This window comes from Zonotrichia albicollis, chromosome 6 (assembly GCF_047830755.1).
Source record: "Zonotrichia albicollis isolate bZonAlb1 chromosome 6, bZonAlb1.hap1, whole genome shotgun sequence".
NCBI lineage: Eukaryota > Metazoa > Chordata > Aves > Passeriformes > Passerellidae > Zonotrichia > Zonotrichia albicollis.
The window spans coordinates 64,280,142-64,305,409 of record NC_133824.1 but is presented as its reverse complement, the minus strand read 5'-3'; the positions used below and the strand labels follow the sequence as shown (position 1 = coordinate 64,305,409).

Below are 25,268 nucleotides of genomic sequence, written 5' to 3'. Positions count from 1 at the left end.
GATCAGCATAGCAACTAAAGAGAAGGTGAAAAACTCACCATTACTGAACATTTCATCATCTGTAAGCCGAGCATCCTTAGCACAGAGGACTCCAAAGTTAAAATTCACCGATCCCTGGGAAATAAAACCAAATATTGTATGATAAACAGTCAAACAGCAGACATAAAAATTTGTTTCCTCTAAGGACTTTCAGGTATGTATCTATCTTTGCATACATCCTACACATTAGAACATACACTTTATACCATCACCTAATACATAATATTTTACCTTTAAATTCTGATAGTATAGCATGAATTTTTAACTTAAATTGGTGATCTATTATTATTAAGTTGGTACTGAAAGTTATTTCTGCTGTCACGTTCAAAAAAACATTATTTTTTTTTTTACTGTAATGAGGAATCGATTTCAAAGTCATCACAAGCCCATCAAAATACAAAGCTGTATTCACTGGGCGGGTCTGTGAGCTAGAAGTAGTTAGGCTTGTACTTCCCTCTTGTTCTTCCAGAACCGATAAATCCTGTCAACAAAACCAGAATCTTTAGCCCACTGCTGTGAAAGATTCTACAAGGATGATGGTTGGATTTGTGTTTACAAGTTTTGATTTGAAATGGCCAGTTCAATGGATAAAGACAGTTTAAGTAGTATTACGTTACTATTATTATTATTATTTCTATTATTATTTTTACTATTACTACTACTATTATTATCACCTGCTACTGGAAGAAACAAACCAGTCGTACCTATACTTAATTACTTTTCTTTCCAGAAAATAATAAAGAAAAAGAACCAAACCAAAAAAAGTCACTTCCTACCTTTTATATCAAGGGATGAAAAACTTCTCTTGGGCTCTTCTCCAATTTATCAAGACTCATAGCACTGAAAGGCAAACAAAACAGTGCTTTATAGAAGGGCAAGTGCACATTTCAAGGCTGAACCACCAACCGATTGCAGTGACAGCAGTTACAACATGAATCGTTCCGAGAGCCTCTGTTAAATGCAATGTTCTGTGGAACTGCCATTTCTTTCCCAAAATACTAACTTCCAACACTTCCTAAACGTATTTTGTATTTTAAAACAACAGAAGTTAGTGAGACACTGTGTGGAGGTCAGGTTTAAATTTATTTCCTTCTAAAGCACAGAGCTCTGTTCCATCACCCTTCACTTCGGCTCTGCACTGAATCACGGTGAGCATTTGAGGAGTGCTCAATAACCAATTCTATTTCTCTCTTTTTCTAGTTCTCTCTATTCCTAAATAACTAAAGACAAGTCCAATGAAAAATGACAAGTTCAGCATCAAAGTCACACTTTTTCCCTTTGTCTGGTCAAGAACAGGCTCTAAATCCACTTAGTGCTGCCTGCAACGATTAAGACGTGCAAAACCATTTTTACATGCTTTATAGGTTTATCATAAAAGGCACAGAACGAAAGCTCTGAATTACAGGAAAAGGTACACAGTCAAATATCTAAAGGGATCACTTATTTGTAAATGCATACCTTGATAGAGATCGCACTGAGAACGTTTCTGTGGGACTCTAAGGGAGACATATTTTCTGAGTACCCTGCAAACAAGAAAAGCTAGGATATATTACAGGACATACCCACTTTTTCTATAGGCAAATAGGATTTTTAATAAAAACAACTCAGTTGAAAAAGAAAGAAGAAAACCAAGGTCATTTTACTCAGCTATATTTACTCCCGATTTAGAGGAAAAAAAAAAGTCACGGGTGCTGCAAAGAAAAAAAAAGTGAACCATAAACGCCTACAGTACAATTTTAAAACAAGTGCTTGGATAAAAGAATCTCATGGAACGTGAAGTAGAAAAAAAGTGAAACCACTATCAGACCTGCCTATTTTCTCACCTTTGTACAAGAAAATCCTAAAAGCACTATAAAGTCACTGCCTAAAACCAGTCATGGGATGTAACCAAGAACAATTTAGGCATTTGCTAATCTAGACAGAAAGCTTTTCTGGATGCTAGTGTCAAATCACAAGTTTTGTCTTTCAGAAGCCCGACAATGCTGGAAAGCACTTTCCCTGGGGCTGGGGAGGGCAGGGGCAGAAGGGGATGAGTTTGCAGATCGCACCTGTGCCATCGGAAGGATACAGCCCGCCTGCTCCCTGCGCTGGGCATTCTCCCGGCCATCTCTGGCTTTACCGCTCAGCGCCGCTCCATCCGTTTGCATGGCAGAAAGAGCCTCGAGCACTAGCGCAGGCAGCAGCCCAGTCATTCCGGCGATATCGCAGCGCTCTCTGCTCGCAACGCCCAACACGCGGCGGAGCCGCCTCCGCCCGCAGCACCGGCAGCAGCCCGCGGGAGACGGCTGCAGCTCGGGGGCTGCTGCGCCTCCCCCAGCCTGAGGGCAGCCGCCCCACCGGGACCGCGGGAGCGCCCGGCGCCGCTCGCCCGGGGCGGCTCCTGCAGCTCCCGGCCCGCGGCAGCAAAGCACCGCCTCGCCCTCCGCCATCGCTACCGCTCAGTAAGGCCGAAGAACCGGGCCGACGCTCCTTCCGCGCTCCTCAGCTCCGTGCGGGCGGCCAGACGGAGGTTTCGCCCCTCCGGCGTCGCCGCCGCGGCGCCGGGAGCTGCCCGCGCACAGCCCCGCGCGGCCGCCTGGCACGCCAGCCACTCCGGTGCCGCGCCAGCCGTTGCGTCACACGCCTCGCCGGCAGCAGGGCCTGCCGGGAGTTGTAGTCTCGGGCTGACAGCCACTGCTCCGTCCTCCGCCACCGGGAGCTGCAGTCCCTCCCGGGCATCAAACGGGTCCTTCGCCCCTGGGCGGGGAAGGACCTGAGGCAGCAACGCTCCTCCCGAATGCCCTCTCTTTTTCGCTCCAACTCTTTTTTCTTTTTTCACTCTGCTTTTCACCCCTTCCCTTCCCTCTGGTGCTCCTGACTCCTTTCCTTTCCTTCCCTTTCCTTTTCCTTTCCTTTCCTTTTCTTCTGTTTCTGATCTTGGTTTTCCTTTCTAGCTTAAGAATAAAAAAGCAGCAGTAGAAACTTTCAGGCTACCTGGGAGTAAAAAAAACCTGCAAAACGAAAATGATGTAAAGAAAACTATTTATTCCCTGGGAGCCTGAAATTTTCTACTGCTGCACATGACATAGAGCTTTTATTTCTTCTTATAGATAGTTGATATTTTATACTTACTTTATACAGCGCCCCCTGCCGTGTGCCCCGGAGACCTGCAGGGAGAGCGCTGCGGCGTCCTTCGGTTCTGTTTCAAGAAACTCGGCTCAATTCGGCTTGCTTCGGCTCTTGGTCTAAACTCGTTTCAGTTCGGCTCTACGGCCGAACTCGGCACGGTTGGACGAAACTCGGTCACATTCGGCGCATTGTCTAAATGCGGCCAGTGTCGGCTACCCTCGGCTATCGATTCCAGTCGGCTATCCTCGGCTCTTGGTGTAAACTCGGCTGTTTTCGGCTACACTCGGCTCTTCGGCTCAAGTCGCCTCTGTTCGGCCACACTCGGCTCTTCGGCTCCAGTCGCCTCTTTTCGGCAACACTCGGCTCTTCGCCTCTTCCGAACAATTCGGCCCCGCTCGAAATATACCTATTTTTACATTGGAAGTATACATTTCTCTTAGGATTTTTACTTCTCTAACACTTGCAGGATTCAAAATAAAACCCCTGCGTCCACCCATACATGCCAAATACAAACCCCTTTCATTTCAACTGTATTTCATTTTTTTTTTTTAATAATATTTTTCAAATTTAGATCCACATTTATATTTAAATTCTATACTGATGTGTGTTCGATTTTGCATTTCTATTTTCCGATTTATTTATAAATTTATATTCTCTGTTACAACTCTTCCTATTACTTCTATTTTTTTTTCGTATTTTTATTCAGATCTTTATATATTTATTATATCTTTCTGTGTGAGGATTTTTACTTCTGTAGCACTTCCATTATTTAAAATAAAACCCCTGCCTCCACCCACGTTAAAGCCAAAAAGAAAACCCTTTCTTCTCAACTGTATTTCAATATTTTTTAAAATTCTGTTTTTCAGGTCCATATTCACATTTACATTTAAAATGTATACTTACGTATGCTGTTATTTGTATTCTCCATTACATCTCTTCCTATTATCTCTATTTACTTATATTTTGTGTTTATATATATATTTATATCTTGATTGTACATCTCAATATTGAGAAATATATACCAATAATATCTACATTCATATCATTTAAAATAAAAACCCTGCCTCTAACCCAGTAAGAATAAAAAAAAACCCAACCCTTTCGTTCAAACAATATTTAAATAGGTTTTATCCTTATGTCTGATTTTTATATTCCTATTTGCATTTATAATGTACATTAATGTATATTGCTTACTTATACATTTATCTTTATCAATCTCAATTTGTAAATAAATTTATATTCTACATTACATCTGATGCGAGCAGTTATATATTTTTATACATTGATTACATATTTCTGTGTCAAGATTTTTACTTCTGTAACACTTATTTAAAATAAAACCCCTGCCTCTACTTAAATAAAAGCCAAAAATTCCCTTTCTTTTAAACTATACTTACCTATTTTTATATTTATATTCCCATTTATAATTTATATTGCCGTATCATGTTATTTATATTCTATACTACAACTCTTCATATTACTTACCTATATTTATAGTTCAATTTGTAGTCATAGTTTAGCAATCTCCCTTTATATATTTATTATCTATTTCTATCTTAAGATTCACATTTCTATAACACTTCTATTATTTAAAATAAAACTCCTGCCTCTAACCAAATCAAAACCAAGGACACTTCTTTATTTCAACCACATTTAAAATTTAACAAGTAACTTTATCTTTCAAAATTATAATCATATTTAGATTGATAATTTTTATTCATTATATTCATAGATATTATATATATCTTAGGGAGAATGCCCTCTAATATAATCATAGATAGAAAATTTCTGTATTGTACATTTCTTTTACTTAGATTTATTTAATATCAATATTTATAGATATTTGTATTTCCCTATATATTTGTATCTGAATTTTTATTTCTATTTATATGATTTATTAATAAAAACAGGTCTACAACCTAATAAAACCCCCAATTTAACTATATTTAAGTATTTTTATATTTACAATCTATATTTATATATCTTTGTGCATATATATAATAGACTATCATTTATCCATATGATATCTTACAATTCTATACCATGAATTATAGTTTTATATATGTATCTGTTCTCTATATTAATGTTTACCACTCTAATGTAATATTTCTTTTTAAATGTATATTTATTTCTATTTTCATCTCTATATTAAACCATATAAATAAGCCACAACAATACCGTACCTTTGTCAGCACCGGCACGCAGCACACGCTCATCCCATCGCAGCACATCAAAACAAAACCTATTTTTATTACTAACGGAACAAACATCCCACAACATTGAACCCTCATAAACACTCAAATAAACCTAACCCAAAATAAATTTTAAATCCCACTTCAACTAGCCCAAAACCTGCGCACATGCTCATCATAAACGTCCTCCTAAACCAGTATCTCAAAAACCCCAAAAACCTCCAATACACCTTGAAAATGACACAACTGCTAAGAAAAACAAACACCCACTAAAAATTAAATCAAACCAACTCACTAGACTCAAAACTGTACAACTGACCCTAAACAGTACTAAAAGAAGCCCCCAAAGCTCTACCTTTATGCTAATGCACAAATAAAAACCAATAATCTATAAAACTTAATTTAAAATTAAAAGAAAACTAATTCAAAGCATAAAAATAAAAAATCTAAACTGTTAAAATACTAAAAAATATCACTACCCAAATTAAAAAACATATTGCCTATAAAAACCCACCACGTGAATACCCCTGGCACCAAAAATAAAACTAAAAAAACCTATCGAACCAGAAAGAAAACGGAACTTAGGAAAACCAAAACCATAACGTTCAAGTACTCACACCACATCCCTTACCGGACAGCAACTATAAACAACATCAAACCATACAATCAATTCTAAAAACCACCTTAAAACCACTACATTGAAAAACCTGTCAAAAATTAAACACTGCATTTAACAAAAGCCATCGAATAAATTCACACCCACAAACTCTGGCAGCCCAGCTGGCCCAACCAAAGCTGTATGTTTATGCATACAGTAAACAAAACCAAAACCCCAGTAATACCTATCAGAAGTCTATGAAAGAAACCTATTGAAATCAATCCTGCCTCAAATACAAACCAACCCATCCAGAAAGTTAGTTCACTCAAAAAACAACTTACACTGAGTTAATCATACCAAGAAATTAAACAACACACCATATACCACCAATGAATATAATAGTCAAGTAAAGAAAAACTACATTTTTTTTTCTTTTTGTTTTCTAAACTAACTTCTTTTATTAGCTAGAACAAAAGATTTTGCCAGGACTGTAACAACAACTTCTTCTCCTCCTTCTCCTTCTGAAATGTCCCTTTCCCAAATTCCTTACAACTTCTGAGTTTACATCCAAGCAAAAGCGAAATTCGTGCACTTGTGCGTTCGATGCTCCTGTCAGATTCTCTGTTTCCCTCCACATCTTCTTACACTTTCAGTCTTCACCCTGTCCTGCCGTGATGAGTTTGACGGAAGAATTGGTAAACGTTAAGAGAGGCTTTCCCTGCCTCCCTCCCCAGCGCTGGTTTACTTAGTGCATTTCATTCAATCCCAAGCCGGCAATGATACACGCTCACCTCAAGGCTCATGTTATGAACAAAAATTCAGTTAATATTTTTTTTGTGAGACGGAGTTGCAGGGACGCCATCAGGTCGGTCTCTGCCAGGATACTTAGTGCTTTGTTATTGTAATACCGGGTCGTTGAGGCTTATCTCTTCTTTTGTATTAGTAAAAAGCCTGGCTGGGTGCGGTGGACCCTTCCCCCGAGGCTGTGCTCTCTTACAACATAGGGAAGACACCTGAGAGGGTGGGGGGGGTTATGCAAAGTGACTCCAAAGTCCAGAATGCTTTGTGGGACCCCGACTCGAAATGCAACGAGAAAACCCCAAAAACAACGAGCCAATTACGAATTGAGAGATGTCTGGATGTGAGGAGCCAAGTGCTGAGCCTGCAGAGATGCGGAGCCCCTCTCGCCCTGACCTTGGGAGTCGTCCCCAGCGCTGAGACTGAGGGGACCGCACTGCCAACGCAACATCTAAAAGGGACATCAAGCCCTAAAAAGCTCCCACGAGGACTGGATCCCCCGGCTCTGCCCCTAGTGGGGCTCATTAGGCGGTGACCGCACTCGCGCTAATTAGCGCGCACGAGAGCTAATTAGCGGGCTCGGTTCGCCTGAGCTCGGCTCCGTTCAGGCAGCCTCGCAAGCCTGGCCTCGGTTCGCTCGAGGCCGTCAGGTTCGGCCGGTCTCACCTTGCTTCGGCTGAGCTCGTTCCATTCGGCCGAAGGAGGCGTCGTTCGATCGTGTTTTTACAAATATCTTTCTCTATAGATTGTATATTTCTATATTTAGATTTATACTTCTATAATACTTCTATTATTCCAAATAAAAACCCCGTCTCTAACCAAATAAATACAAAAAACAACCTTCTTTTAAACGAGATTGAAATATTTTTATACTTAGTATAATTATATTCCCATTCATATTTATAGTTTCTTTTGATGCAGTGTACTAATTATATATAATATATGTAAAGTTCTAGAAATGTATTTAAATTATTATTTATATTATGTGTCATATCTACTGCTACAACTAACTTTATATATATATCTGTATTTATTTATGATATATTCCTGTACTTAGATTTCTACATTTATATTGTTAGTATTTATAATTTTTATAATCAAAACCCTGCCTATTGACAAATAAAAACAACCTGCTTTATTTAGCTATTTAAAAAAATATTTTCATGATTATAATTTTCATATTTATATTTATAATTTATTCTATATTACATGAGAACACACCTGCTCCTGCACCCCAGTGGGGCTTCCTCTCCTGGGGACCTTGGGGTGCCCCAATGGCATCAGAGCCCCGAGTCTTCACCCCCCTCTCCTCTATTTAGAAACTACACAGGAACTTTTTTCTGGAAACAAAGACATTACCTAAATCCTCTCCCCGTGTCCCAGACAGATGGATGTTCAGTTATTAGTTGGCTGGGCAGCAGTTTCTTAAATAGAATGATAAACAAGATGTGAACTTTTTAGCTACAAGCAAATAGGCAAATCTGAACAAGGTACCGATGGCCAGCCACCGAAGTTATTTTGAAGCAATTTTTTAAACAATAAAATACTGCTACCACAAAAATAAAGCAAAAAGCTAACTACTGGCTAAGAAAAAATTAACTTTTGACAACAACAACATTCCAACCACACAGGCTTTTTTCCCGATGTCATACCTTATAACTACCTCTCTTGGGAATTCTCATCATGTATCCCAAAAGGAATAAATACCTTAGAGCGTCCTAAAGCAAAAAGTAGCACACATGAGCTCCTCACACTCCCGGCAGTGCACTGAGCTCCTCACACTCCAGCGCAGCGTGCACTGAGTCTGCAACAAATTCTGCTCAGTGAGGGTCTGCAAACAAAGGTTCAACTGATGAATTGAACTGATTTTATAGGGATGTTTTCTAAGCACAGAAGCACAAAAAAGAACAAGCAGTAATAATTCTTAAATAAATCTGCAAGTTTTATTTAGCATATATGCGAGTGATTTCCACCCTGTGGCTTCTCACTTTGATTGGTCTGTAGGTTCAGGAAGATGACAATGCACACTCTGCCTTCCCTGAGCCCCCACGTCAGCTGAGCGCTGCTCCGTGTGCTCAGATCGTCAGGAGCTGGATTACACGTACCTGGACGGACTGGAACTGCTCTGCTGCAGATTCAGGAGACGACGGCAGAGAGGGGCTGGCCGAGGCGTCGTCCGAATTCCATTTCTGTGTGACGAGAAGCGGTTTGTTCCCAACAGCTGCAACATCCCCGGCTCGCTTCCGTGGTGAGTACCGATGGCAGACAAATGGCAGCCCGAGGAAATCGTGTTCAGGGCTCTAAGTGGCTGGGACAGGGTCTGATTTTTTGTTTTGTATCTGTATGACGATTAGTACGACAGGGCTCTGAGGGATGACATGGCAACACAGAATTAAAAACTCCTCGATAGGATTACATTGACTTCTAGGAAAAGACAAAAGCCTATCACCCTTCTGAAATCTACTTTTAATCCAAAGCACGGGGATTGTCACTATACTGCACCTTCCAGCTTTTCAAAGCAGCTTACTTCTGAAGACCAGGAAACATTGATTTCTACAGAAACAATGGGCAACCCCCAGGTTAATTTAAGCACTACTCTTTAATAGGGGATCTGCCAGCATGCCAGTCCAGCTTCAAGTGCACTTTATTTCAGTCTAACATCCCCACAAAATTCTTCTCACATCTTCCAACCCTGAAATCTTCTTTTTTCCCTAAGGCTTCTCATCATTAGCAATTTCCAAGTAACATGGTATTTTTACAACATTCAAAAATGTCATGCTGGACTGTGCTAGAGAGTAATCTGCAAATATAAGCTTAGCAAAGATTGAATTGACTTGTCCAGAGAAAAAACCTACAAGTGAACACCCACACCTGCCTACAAAGAGCTAACAAGCCCCTGGCAGCTACCAGCATCAAAGCACAGTGGATGTTTCTAATAGAGGGTAAGGATAACAATACCACCTTTTGTTCTCTCCAGCTTGTTTTCCCTGCAGTCATATTTTGCTTCTTAGGATTGTTTTAGTCTCTGTATCTTTTTGGACAGCACCGAGCCTGACGACAAGGACACGAGAGTCTTTCCCTGCCGTAGGGAGAGAACCAGGAAAACAGTTAAAAAAAGAACAGGGTAGTTTGAAATTCATACTTCCAGTGAGAAGCAGCGCCTAACAAACAGAACAAAAGCAAACAAAGCACGATAGCTCCCTGGGGACAGAAGACTTATAAACCCTCCAGGATTTACGACCAACCCCTTCAGGACAGCAGCCAAGTGTCCCATGAGGTGGTGCTGCACCAAAGAATGATCTGACAGGTTCCAAAGAGTCAAATGCACAATATTTTGCAAAGCCGTGAAATCTTGCAAAATAACAAAAATACAGTTGATATAAACTACAGGGCAAGAGTACAAGTGTTCGCTTTAAGAGCTGGAACCATCCAGGTGAGCACCTGATAACTGGATCCTCACCAGAGTTTGAACCCTTCGGTACACAGAAGGGTTTTCCCCAGAAATTTCACAGACTGAGTTTTGATAGAAGCACATTTGCCAGATCCTCAGAAGCATCACCCATTCTCCAGGTGTCTGGAGAGAACTGCAAATGGCTCTCACGTAGTTTGAGCTGGTTCTCCAAGGTCTCAGGGTGAGTTTCACCAGATGCAACCAAATCGGGCGACTCCCAGTGGGACAGAAGGAACCCAAAGTTTGGGTAAGCAGAGCTGCAGCAAATACTGAGGAAACAAACATAATAGCGTAAAAAAATAATAAACCATCCTTTTTTTTTCTCTTGCTTTTGTTTTTTTCTTATTCAGATCAGCATAGCAACTAAAGAGAAGGTGAAAAACTCACCATTACTGAACATTTCATCATCTGTAAGCCGAGCATCCTTAGCACAGAGGACTCCAAAGTTAAAATTCACCGATCCCTGGGAAATAAAACCAAATATTGTATGATAAACAGTCAAACAGCAGACATAAAAATTTGTTTCCTCTAAGGACTTTCAGGTATGTATGTATCTCTGCATACATCCTACACATTAGAACATACACTTTATACCATCACCTCATACATAATATTTTACCTTTAAATTCTGATAGTATAGCATGAATTTTTAACTTAAATTGGTGATCTATTATTATTAAGTTGGTACTGAAAGTTATTTCTGCTGTCACGTTCAAAAAAACTTTTTTTTTTTTTTTACTGTAATGAGGAATCGATTTCAAAGTCATCACAAGCCCATCAAAATACAAAGCTGTATTCACTGGGCGGGTCTGTGAGCTAGAAGTAGTTAGGCTTGTACTTCCCTCTTGTTCTTCCAGAACCGATAAATCCTGTCAACAAAACCAGGATCTTTAGCCCACTGCTGTGAAAGATTCTACAAGGATGATGGTTTGATTTGTGTTTACAAGTTTTGATTTGAAATGGCCAGTTCAATGGATAAAGACAGTTTCAGTAGTATTACGTTACTATTATTATTATTATTTCTATTATTATTTTTACTATTACTACTACTATTATTATCACCTGCTACTGGAAGAAACAAACCAGTCGTACCTATACTTAATTACTTTTCTTTCCAGAAAATAATAAAGAAAAAGAACCAAACCAAAAAAAGTCACTTCCTACCTTTTATATCAAGGGATGAAAAACTTCTCTTGGGCTCTTCTCCAATTTATCAAGACTCATAGCACTGAAAGGCAAACAAAACAGTGCTTTATAGAAGGGCAAGTGCACATTTCAAGGCTGAACCACCAACCGATTGCAGTGACAGCAGTTACAACATGAATCGTTCCGAGAGCCTCTGTTAAATGCAATGTTCTGTGGAACTGCCATTTCTTTCCCAAAATACTAACTTCCAACACTTCCTAAACGTATTTTGTATTTTAAAACAACAGAAGTTAGTGAGACACTGTGTGGAGGTCAGGTTTAAATTTATTTCCTTCTAAAGCACAGAGCTCTGTTCCATCACCCTTCACTTCGGCTCTGCACTGAATCACGGTGAGCATTTGAGGAGTGCTCAATAACCAATTCTATTTCTCTCTTTTTCTAGTTCTCTCTATTCCTAAATAACTAAAGACAAGTCCAATGAAAAATGACAAGTTCAGCATCAAAGTCACACTTTTTCCCTTTGTCTGGTCAAGAACAGGCTCTAAATCCACTTAGTGCTGCCTGCAACGATTAAGACGTGCAAAACCATTTTTACATGCTTTATAGGTTTATCATAAAAGGCACAGAACGAAAGCTCTGAATTACAGGAAAAGGTACACAGTCAAATATCTAAAGGGATCACTTATTTGTAAATGCATACCTTGATAGAGATCGCACTGAGAACGTTTCTGTGGGACTCTAAGGGAGACATATTTTCTGAGTACCCTGCAAACAAGAAAAGCTAGGATATATTACAGGACATACCCACTTTTTCTATAGGCAAATAGGATTTTTAATAAAAACAACTCAGTTGAAAAAGAAAGAAGAAAACCAAGGTCATTTTACTCAGCTATATTTACTCCCGATTTAGAGGAAAAAAAAAAGTCACGGGTGCTGCAAAGAAAAAAAAAGTGAACCATAAACGCCTACAGTACAATTTTAAAACAAGTGCTTGGATAAAAGAATCTCATGGAACGTGAAGTAGAAAAAAAGTGAAACCACTATCAGACCTGCCTATTTTCTCACCTTTGTACAAGAAAATCCTAAAAGCACTATAAAGTCACTGCCTAAAACCAGTCATGGGATGTAACCAAGAACAATTTAGGCATTTGCTAATCTAGACAGAAAGCTTTTCTGGATGCTAGTGTCAAATCACAAGTTTTGTCTTTCAGAAGCCCGACAATGCTGGAAAGCACTTTCCCTGGGGCTGGGGAGGGCAGGGGCAGAAGGGGATGAGTTTGCAGATCGCACCTGTGCCATCGGAAGGATACAGCCCGCCTGCTCCCTGCGCTGGGCATTCTCCCGGCCATCTCTGGCTTTACCGCTCAGCGCCGCTCCATCCGTTTGCATGGCAGAAAGAGCCTCGAGCACTAGCGCAGGCAGCAGCCCAGTCATTCCGGCGATATCGCAGCGCTCTCTGCTCGCAACGCCCAACACGCGGCGGAGCCGCCTCCGCCCGCAGCACCGGCAGCAGCCCGCGGGAGACGGCTGCAGCTCGGGGGCTGCTGCGCCTCCCCCAGCCTGAGGGCAGCCGCCCCACCGGGACCGCGGGAGCGCCCGGCGCCGCTCGCCCGGGGCGGCTCCTGCAGCTCCCGGCCCGCGGCAGCAAAGCACCGCCTCGCCCTCCGCCATCGCTACCGCTCAGTAAGGCCGAAGAACCGGGCCGACGCTCCTTCCGCGCTCCTCAGCTCCGTGCGGGCGGCCAGACGGAGGTTTCGCCCCTCCGGCGTCGCCGCCGCGGCGCCGGGAGCTGCCCGCGCACAGCCCCGCGCGGCCGCCTGGCACGCCAGCCACTCCGGTGCCGCGCCAGCCGTTGCGTCACACGCCTCGCCGGCAGCAGGGCCTGCCGGGAGTTGTAGTCTCGGGCTGACAGCCACTGCTCCGTCCTCCGCCACCGGGAGCTGCAGTCCCTCCCGGGCATCAAACGGGTCCTTCGCCCCTGGGCGGGGAAGGACCTGAGGCAGCAACGCTCCTCCCGAATGCCCTCTCTTTTTCGCTCCAACTCTTTTTTCTTTTTTCACTCTGCTTTTCACCCCTTCCCTTCCCTCTGGTGCTCCTGACTCCTTTCCTTTCCTTCCCTTTCCTTTTCCTTTCCTTTCCTTTTCTTCTGTTTCTGATCTTGGTTTTCCTTTCTAGCTTAAGAATAAAAAAGCAGCAGTAGAAACTTTCAGGCTACCTGGGAGTAAAAAAAACCTGCAAAACGAAAATGATGTAAAGAAAACTATTTATTCCCTGGGAGCCTGAAATTTTCTACTGCTGCACATGACATAGAGCTTTTATTTCTTCTTATAGATAGTTGATATTTTATACTTACTTTATACAGCGCCCCCTGCCGTGTGCCCCGGAGACCTGCAGGGAGAGCGCTGCGGCATCCTTCGGTTCTGTTTCAAGAAACTCGGCTCAATTCGGCTTGCTTCGGCTCTTGGTCTAAACTCGTTTCAGTTCGGCTCTACGGCCGAACTCGGCACGGTTGGACGAAACTCGGTCACATTCGGCGCATTGTCTAAATGCGGCCAGTGTCGGCTACCCTCGGCTATCGATTCCAGTCGGCTATCCTCGGCTCTTGGTGTAAACTCGGCTGTTTTCGGCTACACTCGGCTCTTCGGCTCAAGTCGCCTCTGTTCGGCCACACTCGGCTCTTCGGCTCCAGTCGCCTCTTTTCGGCAACACTCGGCTCTTCGCCTCTTCCGAACAATTCGGCCCCGCTCGAAATATACCTATTTTTACATTGGAAGTATACATTTCTCTTAGGATTTTTACTTCTCTAACACTTGCAGGATTCAAAATAAAACCCCTGCGTCCACCCATACATGCCAAATACAAACCCCTTTCATTTCAACTGTATTTCATTTTTTTTTTTTAATAATATTTTTCAAATTTAGATCCACATTTATATTTAAATTCTATACTGATGTGTGTTCGATTTTGCATTTCTATTTTCCGATTTATTTATAAATTTATATTCTCTGTTACAACTCTTCCTATTACTTCTATTTTTTTTTCGTATTTTTATTCAGATCTTTATATATTTATTATATCTTTCTGTGTGAGGATTTTTACTTCTGTAGCACTTCCATTATTTAAAATAAAACCCCTGCCTCCACCCACGTTAAAGCCAAAAAGAAAACCCTTTCTTCTCAACTGTATTTCAATATTTTTTAAAATTCTGTTTTTCAGGTCCATATTCACATTTACATTTAAAATGTATACTTACGTATGCTGTTATTTGTATTCTCCATTACATCTCTTCCTATTATCTCTATTTACTTATATTTTGTGTTTATATATATATTTATATCTTGATTGTACATCTCAATATTGAGAAATATATACCAATAATATCTACATTCATATCATTTAAAATAAAAACCCTGCCTCTAACCCAGTAAGAATAAAAAAAAACCCAACCCTTTCGTTCAAACAATATTTAAATAGGTTTTATCCTTATGTCTGATTTTTATATTCCTATTTGCATTTATAATGTACATTAATGTATATTGCTTACTTATACATTTATCTTTATCAATCTCAATTTGTAAATAAATTTATATTCTACATTACATCTGATGCGAGCAGTTATATATTTTTATACATTGATTACATATTTCTGTGTCAAGATTTTTACTTCTGTAACACTTATTTAAAATAAAACCCCTGCCTCTACTTAAATAAAAGCCAAAAATTCCCTTTCTTTTAAACTATACTTACCTATTTTTATATTTATATTCCCATTTATAATTTATATTGCCGTATCATGTTATTTATATTCTATACTACAACTCTTCATATTACTTACCTATATTTATAGTTCAATTTGTAGTCATAGTTTAGCAATCTCCCTTTATATATTTATTATCTATTTCTATCTTAAGATTCACATTTCTATAACACTTCTATTATTTAAAATAAAACTCCTGCCTCTAACCAAATCAAAACCAAGGACACTTCTTTATTTCAACCACATTTAAAATTTAACAAGTAACTTTATCTTTCAAAATTATAATCATATTTAGATTGATAATTTTTATTCATTATATTCATAGATATTATATATATCTTAGGGAGAATGCCCTCTAATATAATCATAGATAGAAAATTTCTGTATTGTACATTTCTTTTACTTAGATTTATTTAATATCAATATTTATAGATATTTGTATTTCCCTATATATTTGTATCTGAATTTTTATTTCTATTTATATGATTTATTAATAAAAACAGGTCTACAACCTAATAAAACCCCCAATTTAACTATATTTAAGTATTTTTATATTTACAATCTATATTTATATATCTTTGTGCATATATATAATAGACTATCATTTATCCATATGATATCTTACAATTCTATACCATGAATTATAGTTTTATATATGTATCTGTTCTCTATATTAATGTTTACCACTCTAATGTAATATTTCTTTTTAAATGTATATTTATTTCTATTTTCATCTCTATATTAAACCATATAAATAAGCCACAACAATACCGTACCTTTGTCAGCACCGGCACGCAGCACACGCTCATCCCATCGCAGCACATCAAAACAAAACCTATTTTTATTACTAACGGAACAAACATCCCACAACATTGAACCCTCATAAACACTCAAATAAACCTAACCCAAAATAAATTTTAAATCCCACTTCAACTAGCCCAAAACCTGCGCACATGCTCATCATAAACGTCCTCCTAAACCAGTATCTCAAAAACCCCAAAAACCTCCAATACACCTTGAAAATGACACAACTGCTAAGAAAAACAAACACCCACTAAAAATTAAATCAAACCAACTCACTAGACTCAAAACTGTACAACTGACCCTAAACAGTACTAAAAGAAGCCCCCAAAGCTCTACCTTTATGCTAATGCACAAATAAAAACCAATAATCTATAAAACTTAATTTAAAATTAAAAGAAAACTAATTCAAAGCATAAAAATAAAAAATCTAAACTGTTAAAATACTAAAAAATATCACTACCCAAATTAAAAAACATATTGCCTATGAAAACCCACCACGTGAATACCCCTGGCACCAAAAATAAAACTAAAAAAACCTATCGAACCAGAAAGAAAACGGAACTTAGGAAAACCAAAACCATAACGTTCAAGTACTCACACCACATCCCTTACCGGACAGCAACTATAAACAACATCAAACCATACAATCAATTCTAAAAACCACCTTAAAACCACTACATTGAAAAACCTGTCAAAAATTAAACACTGCATTTAACAAAAGCCATCGAATAAATTCACACCCACAAACTCTGGCAGCCCAGCTGGCCCAACCAAAGCTGTATGTTTATGCATACAGTAAACAAAACCAAAACCCCAGTAATACCTATCAGAAGTCTATGAAAGAAACCTATTGAAATCAATCCTGCCTCAAATACAAACCAACCCATCCAGAAAGTTAGTTCACTCAAAAAACAACTTACACTGAGTTAATCATACCAAGAAATTAAACAACACACCATATACCACCAATGAATATAATAGTCAAGTAAAGAAAAACTACATTTTTTTTTCTTTTTGTTTTCTAAACTAACTTCTTTTATTAGCTAGAACAAAAGATTTTGCCAGGACTGTAACAACAACTTCTTCTCCTCCTTCTCCTTCTGAAATGTCCCTTTCCCAAATTCCTTACAACTTCTGAGTTTACATCCAAGCAAAAGCGAAATTCGTGCACTTGTGCGTTCGATGCTCCTGTCAGATTCTCTGTTTCCCTCCACATCTTCTTACACTTTCAGTCTTCACCCTGTCCTGCCGTGATGAGTTTGACGGAAGAATTGGTAAACGTTAAGAGAGGCTTTCCCTGCCTCCCTCCCCAGCGCTGGTTTACTTAGTGCATTTCATTCAATCCCAAGCCGGCAATGATACACGCTCACCTCAAGGCTCATGTTATGAACAAAAATTCAGTTAATATTTTTTTTGTGAGACGGAGTTGCAGGGACGCCATCAGGTCGGTCTCTGCCAGGATACTTAGTGCTTTGTTATTGTAATACCGGGTCGTTGAGGCTTATCTCTTCTTTTGTATTAGTAAAAAGCCTGGCTGGGTGCGGTGGACCCTTCCCCCGAGGCTGTGCTCTCTTACAACATAGGGAAGACACCTGAGAGGGTGGGGGGGGTTATGCAAAGTGACTCCAAAGTCCAGAATGCTTTGTGGGACCCCGACTCGAAATGCAACGAGAAAACCCCAAAAACAACGAGCCAATTACGAATTGAGAGATGTCTGGATGTGAGGAGCCAAGTGCTGAGCCTGCAGAGATGCGGAGCCCCTCTCGCCCTGACCTTGGGAGTCGTCCCCAGCGCTGAGACTGAGGGGACCGCACTGCCAACGCAACATCTAAAAGGGACATCAAGCCCTAAAAAGCTCCCACGAGGACTGGATCCCCCGGCTCTGCCCCTAGTGGGGCTCATTAGGCGGTGACCGCACTCGCGCTAATTAGCGCGCACGAGAGCTAATTAGCGGGCTCGGTTCGCCTGAGCTCGGCTCCGTTCAGGCAGCCTCGCAAGCCTGGCCTCGGTTCGCTCGAGGCCGTCAGGTTCGGCCGGTCTCACCTTGCTTCGGCTGAGCTCGTTCCATTCGGCCGAAGGAGGCGTCGTTCGATCGTGTTTTTACAAATATCTTTCTCTATAGATTGTATATTTCTATATTTAGATTTATACTTCTATAATACTTCTATTATTCCAAATAAAAACCCCGTCTCTAACCAAATAAATACAAAAAACAACCTTCTTTTAAACGAGATTGAAATATTTTTATACTTAGTATAATTATATTCCCATTCATATTTATAGTTTCTTTTGATGCAGTGTACTAATTATATATAATATATGTAAAGTTCTAGAAATGTATTTAAATTATTATTTATATTATGTGTCATATCTACTGCTACAACTAACTTTATATATATATCTGTATTTATTTATGATATATTCCTGTACTTAGATTTCTACATTTATATTGTTAGTATTTATAATTTTTATAATCAAAACCCTGCCTATTGACAAATAAAAACAACCTGCTTTATTTAGCTATTTAAAAAAATATTTTCATGATTATAATTTTCATATTTATATTTATAATTTATTCTATATTACATGAGAACACACCTGCTCCTGCACCCCAGTGGGGCTTCCTCTCCTGGGGACCTTGGGGTGCCCCAATGGCATCAGAGCCCCGAGTCTTCACCCCCCTCTCCTCTATTTAGAAACTACACAGGAACTTTTTTCTGGAAACAAAGACATTACCTAAATCCTCTCCCCGTGTCCCAGACAGATGGATGTTCAGTTATTAGTTGGCTGGGCAGCAGTTTCTTAAATAGAATGATAAACAAGATGTGAACTTTTTAGCTACAAGCAAATAGGCAAATCTGAACAAGGTACCGATGGCCAGCCACCGAAGTTATTTTGAAGCAATTTTTTAAACAATAAAATACTGCTACCACAAAAATAAAGCAAAAAGCTAACTACTGGCTAAGAAAAAATTAACTTTTGACAACAACAACATTCCAACCACACAGGCTTTTTTCCCGATGTCATACCTTATAACTACCTCTCTTGGGAATTCTCATCATGTATCCCAAAAGGAATAAATACCTTAGAGCGTCCTAAAGCAAAAAGTAGCACACATGAGCTCCTCACACTCCCGGCAGTGCACTGAGCTCCTCACACTCCAGCGCAGCGTGCACTGAGTCTGCAACAAATTCTGCTCAGTGAGGGTCTGCAAACAAAGGTTCAACTGATGAATTGAACTGATTTTATAGGGATGTTTTCTAAGCACAGAAGCACAAAAAAGAACAAGCAGTAATAATTCTTAAATAAATCTGCAAGTTTTATTTAGCATATATGCGAGTGATTTCCACCCTGTGGCTTCTCACTTTGATTGGTCTGTAGGTTCAGGAAGATGACAATGCACACTCTGCCTTCCCTGAGCCCCCACGTCAGCTGAGCGCTGCTCCGTGTGCTCAGATCGTCAGGAGCTGGATTACACGTACCTGGACGGACTGGAACTGCTCTGCTGCAGATTCAGGAGACGACGGCAGAGAGGGGCTGGCCGAGGCGTCGTCCGAATTCCATTTCTGTGTGACGAGAAGCGGTTTGTTCCCAACAGCTGCAACATCCCCGGCTCGCTTCCGTGGTGAGTACCGATGGCAGACAAATGGCAGCCCGAGGAAATCGTGTTCAGGGCTCTAAGTGGCTGGGACAGGGTCTGATGTTTTGTTTTGTATCTGTATGACGATTAGTACGACAGGGCTCTGAGGGATGACATGGCAACACAGAATTAAAAACTCCTCGATAGGATTACATTGACTTCTAGGAAAAGACAAAAGCCTATCACCCTTCTGAAATCTACTTTTAATCCAAAGCACGGGGATTGTCACTATACTGCACCTTCCAGCTTTTCAAAGCAGCTTACTTCTGAAGACCAGGAAACATTGATTTCTACAGAAACAATGGGCAACCCCCAGGTTAATTTAAGCACTACTCTTTAATAGGGGATCTGCCAGCATGCCAGTCCAGCTTCAAGTGCACTTTATTTCAGTCTAACATCCCCACAAAATTCTTCTCACATCTTCCAACCCTGAAATCTTCTTTTTTCCCTAAGGCTTCTCATCATTAGCAATTTCCAAGTAACATGGTATTTTTACAACATTCAAAAATGTCATGCTGGACTGTGCTAGAGAGTAATCTGCAAATATAAGCTTAGCAAAGATTGAATTGACTTGTCCAGAGAAAAAACCTACAAGTGAACACCCACACCTGCCTACAAAGAGCTAACAAGCCCCTGGCAGCTACCAGCATCAAAGCACAGTGGATGTTTCTAATAGAGGGTAAGGATAACAATACCACCTTTTGTTCTCTCCAGCTTGTTTTCCCTGCAGTCATATTTTGCTTCTTATGATTGTTTCAGTCTCTGTATCTTTTTGGACAGCACCGAGCCTGACGACAAGGACACGAGAGTCTTTCCCTGCCGTAGGGAGAGAACCAGGAAAACAGTTAAAAAAAGAACAGGGTAGTTTGAAATTCATACTTCCAGTGAGAAGCAGCGCCTAACAAACAGAACAAAAGCAAACAAAGCACGATAGCTCCCTGGGGACAGAAGACTTATAAACCCTCCAGGATTTACGACCAACCCCTTCAGGACAGCAGCCAAGTGTCCCATGAGGTGGTGCTGCACCAAAGAATGATCTGACAGGTTCCAAAGAGTCAAATGCACAATATTTTGCAAAGCCGTGAAATCTTGCAAAATAACAAAAATACAGTTGATATAAACTACAGGGCAAGAGTACAAGTGTTCGCTTTAAGAGCTGGAACCATCCAGGTGAGCACCTGATAACTGGATCCTCACCAGAGTTTGAACCCTTCGGTACACAGAAGGGTTTTCCCCAGAAATTTCACAGACTGAGTTTTGATAGAAGCACATTTGCCAGATCCTCAGAAGCATCACCCATTCTCCAGGTGTCTGGAGAGAACTGCAAATGGCTCTCACGTAGTTTGAGCTGGTTCTCCAAGGTCTCAGGGTGAGTTTCACCAGATGCAACCAAATCGGGCGACTCCCAGTGGGACAGAAGGAACCCAAAGTTTGGGTAAGCAGAGCTGCAGCAAATACTGAGGAAACAAACATAATAGCGTAAAAAAATAATAAACCATCCTTTTTTTTTCTCTTGCTTTTGTTTTTTTCTTATTCAGATCAGCATAGCAACTAAAGAGAAGGTGAAAAACTCACCATTACTGAACATTTCATCATCTGTAAGCCGAGCATCCTTAGCACAGAGGACTCCAAAGTTAAAATTCACCGATCCCTGGGAAATAAAACCAAATATTGTATGATAAACAGTCAAACAGCAGACATAAAAATTTGTTTCCTCTAAGGACTTTCAGGTATGTATGTATCTCTGCATACATCCTACACATTAGAACATACACTTTATACCATCACCTCATACATAATATTTTACCTTTAAATTCTGATAGTATAGCATGAATTTTTAACTTAAATTGGTGATCTATTATTATTAAGTTGGTACTGAAAGTTATTTCTGCTGTCACGTTCAAAAAAACATTTTTTTTTTTTTTACTGTAATGAGGAATCGATTTCAAAGTCATCACAAGCCCATCAAAATACAAAGCTGTATTCACTGGGCGGGTCTGTGAGCTAGAAGTAGTTAGGCTTGTACTTCCCTCTTGTTCTTCCAGAACCGATAAATCCTGTCAACAAAACCAGGATCTTTAGCCCACTGCTGTGAAAGATTCTACAAGGATGATGGTTTGATTTGTGTTTACAAGTTTTGATTTGAAATGGCCAGTTCAATGGATAAAGACAGTTTCAGTAGTATTACGTTACTATTATTATTATTATTTCTATTATTATTTTTACTATTACTACTACTATTATTATCACCTGCTACTGGAAGAAACAAACCAGTCGTACCTATACTTAATTACTTTTCTTTCCAGAAAATAATAAAGAAAAAGAACCAAACCAAAAAAAGTCACTTCCTACCTTTTATATCAAGGGATGAAAAACTTCTCTTGGGCTCTTCTCCAATTTATCAAGACTCATAGCACTGAAAGGCAAACAAAACAGTGCTTTATAGAAGGGCAAGTGCACATTTCAAGGCTGAACCACCAACCGATTGCAGTGACAGCAGTTACAACATGAATCGTTCCGAGAGCCTCTGTTAAATGCAATGTTCTGTGGAACTGCCATTTCTTTCCCAAAATACTAACTTCCAACACTTCCTAAACGTATTTTGTATTTTAAAACAACAGAAGTTAGTGAGACACTGTGTGGAGGTCAGGTTTAAATTTATTTCCTTCTAAAGCACAGAGCTCTGTTCCATCACCCTTCACTTCGGCTCTGCACTGAATCACGGTGAGCATTTGAGGAGTGCTCAATAACCAATTCTATTTCTCTCTTTTTCTAGTTCTCTCTATTCCTAAATAACTAAAGACAAGTCCAATGAAAAATGACAAGTTCAGCATCAAAGTCACACTTTTTCCCTTTGTCTGGTCAAGAACAGGCTCTAAATCCACTTAGTGCTGCCTGCAACGATTAAGACGTGCAAAACCATTTTTACATGCTTTATAGGTTTATCATAAAAGGCACAGAACGAAAGCTCTGAATTACAGGAAAAGGTACACAGTCAAATATCTAAAGGGATCACTTATTTGTAAATGCATACCTTGATAGAGATCGCACTGAGAACGTTTCTGTGGGACTCTAAGGGAGACATATTTTCTGAGTACCCTGCAAACAAGAAAAGCTAGGATATATTACAGGACATACCCACTTTTTCTATAGGCAAATAGGATTTTTAATAAAAACAACTCAGTTGAAAAAGAAAGAAGAAAACCAAGGTCATTTTACTCAGCTATATTTACTCCCAATTTAGAGGAAAAAAAAAAGTCACGGGTGCTGCAAAGAAAAAAAAAGTGAACCATAAACGCCTACAGTACAATTTTAAAACAAGTGCTTGGATAAAAGAATCTCATGGAACGTGAAGTAGAAAAAAAGTGAAACCACTATCAGACCTGCCTATTTTCTCACCTTGGTACAAGAAAATCCTAAAAGCAGTATGCCTAAAACCGGTCATGGGATGTAACCAAGAACAATTTAGGCATTTGCTAATCTAGACAGAAACCTTTTCTGGATGCTAGTGTCAAATCACAAGTTTTGTCTTTCAGAAGCCCGACAATGCTGGAAAGCACTTTCCCTGGGGCTGGGGAGGGCAGGGGCAGAAGGGGATGAGTTTGCAGATCGCACCTGTGCCATCGGAAGGATACAGCCCGCCTGCTCCCTGCGCTGGGCATTCTCCCGGCCATCTCTGGCTTTACCGCTCAGCGCCGCTCCATCCGTTTGCATGGCAGAAAGAGCCTCGAGCACTAGCGCAGGCAGCAGCCCAGTCATTCCGGCGATATCGCAGCGCTCTCTGCTCGCAACGCCCAACACGCGGCGGAGCCGCCTCCGCCCGCAGCACCGGCAGCAGCCCGAGGGAGACGGCTGCAGCTCGGGGGCTGCTGCGCCTCCGCCAGCCTGAGGGCAGCCGCCCCACCGGGACCGCGGGAGCGCCCGGCGCCGCTCGCCCGGGGCGGCTCCTGCAGCTCCCGGCCCGCGGCAGCAAAGCACCGCCTCGCCCTCCGCCATCGCTACCGCTCAGTAAGGCCGAAGAACCGGGCCGACGCCCCTTCCGCGCTGCTCAGCTCCGTGCGGGCGGCCAGACGGAGGTTTCGCCCCTCCGGCGTCGCCGCCGCGGCGCCGGGAGCTGCCCGCGCACAGCCCCGCGCGGCCGCCTGGCACGCCAGCCACTCCGGTGCCGCGCCAGCCGTTGCGTCACACGCCTCGCCGGCAGCACGGCCTGCCGGGAGTTGTAGTCTCGGGCTGACAGCCACTGCTCCGTCCTCCGCCACCGGGAGCTGCAGTCCCTCCCGGGCATCAAACGGGTCCTTCGCCCCTGGGCGGGGAAGGACCTGAGGCAGCAACGCTCCTCCCGAATGCCCTCTCTTTTTCGCTCCAACTCTTTTTTCTTTTTTCACTCTGCTTTTCACCCCTTCCCTTCCCTCTGGTGCTCCTGACTCCTTTCCTTTCCTTCCCTTTCCTTTTCCTTTCCTTTTCTTCTGTTTCTGATCTTGGTTTTCCTTTCTAGCTTAAGAATAAAAAAGCAGCAGTAGAAACTTTCAGGCTACCTGGGAGTAAAAAAAACCTGCAAAACGAAAATGATGTAAAGAAAACTATTTATTCCCTGGGAGCCTGAAATTTTCTACTGCTGCACATGACATAGAGCTTTTATTTCTTCTTATAGATAGTTGATATTTTATACTTACTTTATACAGCGCCCCCTGCCGTGTGCCCCGGAGACCTGCAGGGAGAGCGCTGCGGCGTCCTTCGGTTCTGTTTCAAGAAACTCGGCTCAATTCGGCTTGCTTCGGCTCTTGGTCTAAACTTGTTTCAGTTCGGCTCTACGGCCGAACTCGGCACGGTTGGACGAAACTCGGTCACATTCGGCGCATTGTCTAAATGCGGCCAGTGTCGGCTATCCTCGGCTCTTGGTGTAAACTCGGCTGTTTTCGGCCACACTCGGCTCTTCGGCTCAAGTCGGCTCTGTTCGGCCACACTCGGCTCTTCGGCTCAAGTCGTCTCTTTTCGGCAACACTCGGCTCTTCGCCTCTTCCGAACAATTCGGCCCCGCTCGAAATATACCTATTTTTACATTGGAAGTATACATTTCTCTTAGGATTTTTACTTCTCTAACACTTGCAGGATTCAAAATAAAACCCCTGCGTCCACCCATACATGCCAAATACAAACCCCTTTCATTTCAACTGTATTTCATTTTTTTGTTTTTAATAATATTTTTCAAATTTAGATCCACATTTATATTTAAATTCTATACTGATGTGTGTTCGATTTTGCATTTCTATTTTCCGATTTATTTATAAATTTATATTCTCTGTTACAACTCTTCCTATTACTTCTATTTTTTTTTCGTATTTTTATTCAGATCTTTATATATTTATTATATCTTTCTGTGTGAGGATTTTTACTTCTGTAGCACTTCCATTATTTAAAATAAAACCCCTGCCTCCACCCACGTTAAAGCCAAAAAGAAAACCCTTTCTTCTCAACTGTATTTCAATATTTTTTAAAATTCTGTTTTTCAGGTCCATATTCACATTTACATTTAAAATGTATACTTACGTATGCTGTTATTTGTATTCTCCATTACATCTCTTCCTATTATCTCTATTTACTTATATTTTGTGTTTATATATATATTTATATCTTGATTGTACATCTCAATATTGAGAAATATATACCAATAATATCTACATTCATATCATTTAAAATAAAAACCCTGCCTCTAACCCAGTAAGAATAAAAAAAAA

General features: G+C 40.7%; 4 long non-coding RNA genes across 6 annotated transcripts; all 4 read right to left on the bottom strand.

The window, feature by feature from the left end:
* Window positions 1-862: 862 nt before the first annotated feature.
* LOC141729459 (uncharacterized) lies at window positions 863-9,065 on the bottom strand. 2 transcript variants are annotated; one of them, XR_012580974.1, is made up of 4 exons: window positions 8,841-9,065; window positions 8,443-8,566; window positions 1,498-8,159; window positions 863-879 (listed from the first exon to the last, which is right to left on the bottom strand). It is a non-coding gene; the product is annotated as an uncharacterized LOC141729459 (long non-coding RNA). The 2 variants fall into 2 exon arrangements; XR_012580975.1 differs by lacking the exon at window positions 863-879 and having other exon boundaries at window positions 1,083-3,553; window positions 8,095-8,159.
* Window positions 9,066-9,315: 250 nt separating this feature from the next.
* On the bottom strand, window positions 9,316-13,655 carry LOC141729458 (uncharacterized). The gene is made up of 4 exons (XR_012580973.1): window positions 12,033-13,655; window positions 11,351-11,414; window positions 10,574-10,649; window positions 9,316-10,455 (listed from the first exon to the last, which is right to left on the bottom strand). It is a non-coding gene; the product is annotated as an uncharacterized LOC141729458 (long non-coding RNA).
* A 94-nt stretch (window positions 13,656-13,749) lies between these two features.
* LOC141729457 (uncharacterized) lies at window positions 13,750-19,633 on the bottom strand. 2 transcript variants are annotated; one of them, XR_012580972.1, is made up of 4 exons: window positions 19,376-19,633; window positions 18,978-19,101; window positions 18,630-18,694; window positions 13,750-14,088 (listed from the first exon to the last, which is right to left on the bottom strand). It is a non-coding gene; the product is annotated as an uncharacterized LOC141729457 (long non-coding RNA). The 2 variants fall into 2 exon arrangements; XR_012580971.1 differs by lacking the exon at window positions 13,750-14,088 and having other exon boundaries at window positions 16,854-18,694; window positions 19,376-19,630.
* Window positions 19,634-19,850: 217 nt separating this feature from the next.
* On the bottom strand, window positions 19,851-21,996 carry LOC141729272 (uncharacterized). Its single transcript, XR_012580650.1, has 4 exons — window positions 21,886-21,996; window positions 21,109-21,184; window positions 20,731-20,990; window positions 19,851-20,349 (listed from the first exon to the last, which is right to left on the bottom strand). It is a non-coding gene; the product is annotated as an uncharacterized LOC141729272 (long non-coding RNA).
* Window positions 21,997-25,268: the final 3,272 nt, after the last annotated feature.